Raw genomic sequence first — 3,960 nt, 5'->3', positions numbered from 1 at the left:
ATGTTCTGAATCATCTAATGTGAATGCTGGGATCTGAACTTGGCACCTCTGGAAGAGCAACAAGGACTATTGATTGCTTAGTCACCTCTCCAGCTCTAAAATCATCTGTCAGTCTACTCAAAATGTATTGGTGTATTTCTCACTATTTATTTGTAACTTATTTGAACTTTCCAAAAAAATATGAAAGTTGATTTCTTCCTTCCTTCCTTCCTTCCTTCCTTCCTTCCTTCCTTCCTCCCTCCCTCCCTCCCTCCCTCCCTCCCTCCCTTCCTTCCTTCCTTCCTTCCTCCCTTTTTTAGCTAATTATGATCCTGAATTCTGAATTTTACTTTGTGTCTAGAGAATTTTAAGGTTGTATCAGGGAACTGAGAGGCACTGAATTCCATAAACTTACCAGAATTAGATAGGGTTTCCTCATAGAAAATCATTTAGAATCAGTTAAGTTTCTAGTAGAATCTGGCAAGATAGGAAAGTGTGGTGGCTAAGTACAGTGCCAGAAAACCAGGAGAGGCTTCTAGGATCTCATACCCTTCCGATCAATAGCCGGCATTTAAAAAGCTCTCGTAGAAGATAGCTGTTTGAAAGGCACATTGTTTTGCCTGTTAGTTCCTATGCTTACTTTTAAATTTGCTCACCTTTCTGACTTGCATCCTCTTAAAATACCTCTACATTTTCCATTGTCATATTGTCGTAAACACTGCATCCTTTCTTCTCAGGGTACAAATGGCTGCAAACATGCCAAATCACAGACGCCCTGTCACAAAAAGCATCAAATTGGATTAGACAGCCGAGAACGGGCACTTGGCGGGCAGAAGAAGCTTAAGGTCCTGTCATGGATTTGCCTGCCTCAGTTATGCAAATGAGTCGATGGCATTAGACAACCTTTTAAAATATGAGTAATTAACTACAGAAAATAAGGTCAGCAAAACCTTGAACTAGCAAGAGAGGGTTGGGATGGAGCAGAGGTCACAGCCCATTAGCCCCTCACATACACATAACAAGCCTGGGGTTGCATTTGTATTTAAGGTCACTTCAAATCAGAGCTGGATGGAGAAGACTTCTCAGGAATAGTGTCTGGAATTGAGATCGACCATTGAAAATGTGCTTTTGTTCTTGTGATTATTCCTCATGAAAGGCAGGGCCCTCTGCTCCTCTTGCAAAACAAAAAAGGTGAGCATTTATTGGAGAGACGTAGGCCATGTGTCTTCCCTGTGTGAGCTGTGGTCTCCCCCAGGAATGTAGTTGGAGATAAATGAAAGATACCATGCATTCAGCCTATAGTGACAGCCCGGGTCTGGGCATCAGCTGGAGAAAAGCAGTCAATCCGGAAACACTGAAAAGCATTTTCCCCTCCACTCCTCCGGGCCTGGCTCAAACGAGACAAAAGATACTGCTGGACCTTTGTTGGCTTCCTTGTGAGATAAGCAGCTAGACTCTGTCCTCATCCAAGGGATGAAGACAGATCAACATAGCCGTAGGTGCATTCTCCTGGGCATTTTTTTGAAGATTGTCTCTCTCCTGGGCAGCCAGCCAGCTTCTTGCCTCTGCAGGGGAACTGCAAAGCCCAGAAGCTGGCAGAACAGATGTACAGGACACAAACCAGCCAGGTGATGAATTGAAGACGAACTCAATTTTCGATTGTTATGAGGGGGAAAATCGACAATCTCCTGTTTGTACTGTGCAGAAAAATACATCCGTGCAGGAGAGTCTCTTGCTCTGTAGAGCTTGTGATCATGACTCGTGTGATGTGGTCAAGGTGAAATGGATTACAGGATGGTAGTGGTCTGCGGCTTCAAAGTGTGCCCACCAACACGAATACTAAGATTATAAGCTAACGGATTCTAGTTCCACAGTGTTCTTGCCCATCAGTGAATGGAAAGGAAAGGCCATTCCATTTGAATTTAGTGAATGTGCATTCTGTAATTGTTCTGTACGTTCACATACAGAATCATATGCAGGAAAACAGAGCCACTTACCATGTCTGACACCCACTGGTGGGCCTTGCAGGTAATAGGCACCTACTACATGCAAAGTATGAGAGTTGATGTTAGAATTACAGAAACAGTTTATAAGTTGGGAAGAGTAACTTTTCTCTCTTCTGTTGTGGGGTTTGAATTTAAGGCCTCACATGTGCTAGGCAAGTCCTATCATAACCATAGTCCCAGTCCCTTTGCGCTTGTTGTTTTGAGACAAGGTTTTGCTAAGTTGCTGCTGTGGTCCTTTAATTTCCTCAGTAGCCACATCTATCTTGAACTTGTAATTCTTCATCTCAGCTTCCCAAGTGTGGCAAATATAGGTGTGTGTTACCAAACATGGCTGCTCAGTCGGTAGAGCATGAGACTCTTAATCTCAGGGTCGTGGGTTTGTGCCCCACGTTGGGTGCCAAATGAAGGCGGATCGGATTAATACAGACAAATTGGTATAAGCTTATACAACTTTAATGTAAATAGCACACTCATGCAACCGGAGTTCCTGCGATGCCCAGAAACAGGAAACAGGAAGGGGCTCCAGCGTCTGTGCCCCCCAATTTATAAACATTTGCCCGAGGCCGTCCCGCCCCCAAAAGGCGGGCTCTCTCTACATTTGTACAACAAACAAATGAAGTGACAGAAACAAGACAATACTTGTAAGATGACATAAGTGCTGGAAAAGGAGATTTCAGGTTGGAGAGGCAGTTCCTGATAGCTGGACCCTTCAGCTTTCATCTGTTCCTGAGGGCAAATGGACTTGATCCAGATGTGGATGGAAGACAGATCGAAGCAAACGAGAAGGAATAGGGACTTGTCTGGAAATTGTAACTGTTGATGGGACAGGGAAGCTGTGTTTGGGGCCACCTTGACAGACCTGTTCAGCTGGAGTAGTTTAAGATTCACGGATCCACTGATTCACAAAAAGATTTGCAGATAACTGGGACCTACAGATAGGGTCAGTAGTGCGAAGTTGGAACGAGCAGAAACTCAGAGGAAAAGCAAGAAAGACAGTAGATGGAAGCGGGAACAAACTTTAGAACCCGTTAACTAGGGACTGCGAATGATTCTCAGTTTATAGAGTGTTTGCCTCTCATGCATAGGGCCCCCAGCCCAGGGCTGCTTAAATGCAATATGGAAGCACAAGACTAGGACTCCAGGAGGAGACAGAAGGGACAATAACACTTTCAGGATCATCCTGGTCTACATGGGGAGTTTGAGGGCATCCTGGGCTAATAATGACTTCTGCCTCTAAAGCAAAACGAAACTGAACCTAATTAATAGTGATGGCAAAATAAAGATCAGGAAGGCGAATGAGGCCGGGGTCAACCTGCTGTGTTCTGGAGGAGTGTCTGAAAGCACACTGGCTCACCTTCCCACCCAGAGAATCTGGGCTGCTTTTTCCCCGTGAAACACGAGCAGAACATATCTACTACATGAAGGTTTGGGTGGCTTGTGAGTATTTACTCATTCATCCTAGAACACCTTTCTGAAGAAGATAATCGAATTTGCCTTGTTTCACAGATCAGGCCAAGGAAATACCACATATGAGTATTCTACACAGGTGTTATGCATTGTAGAGCTATAGCATTTGGGTAGAAATTACCTTTACATTTCCTGATCACCTACCTCTCTCTTGATAAACGTTTCATGGTGTATTTAATATTTAAGTGATGGGTATGTGTTATAAAGAACACCTAGTATTGTGCTTTATGGCTGCTGTCATCTCATGAGGAAAGTCAGTCACAGCAGACATAGATCGATGAAGACACGAGACAGGAAGCTGACAAGCAGAGAACACAGTGCTTTCTCTTTGTCCCCAAATTTGAGCTACCTGATTGAGAATATAGTAAGTAGGATAAGAAAAGTTAATAATCTAATAGTTCAAAATGAGAAACCCCAAATCACAACATTAAAGAAGGGATGGATTTTTTGTTTGGTGAGGGAGGGGTGGTAGTGGTTATTGTGACTTAATTTTTCTTTCCTTTTTTTT

General features: G+C 43.6%; 1 protein-coding gene across 21 annotated transcripts in view; it reads left to right on the top strand.

Moving 5' to 3' along the window:
* The window catches only part of Nrcam (neuronal cell adhesion molecule), a 254,523-nt gene that overhangs the window by 103,390 nt on the left and 147,173 nt on the right, over window positions 1–3,960 (top strand). The gene's annotated exons all lie outside the window — the stretch shown is intronic.

The sequence above is a fragment of the Microtus ochrogaster genome, chromosome 1 (genome assembly GCF_000317375.1).
Source record: "Microtus ochrogaster isolate Prairie Vole_2 chromosome 1, MicOch1.0, whole genome shotgun sequence".
NCBI classification, from domain to species: domain Eukaryota; kingdom Metazoa; phylum Chordata; class Mammalia; order Rodentia; family Cricetidae; genus Microtus; species Microtus ochrogaster.
Note: the sequence above shows the minus strand (reverse complement) of the source record. Positions and strands in the feature narration are given on the sequence as shown.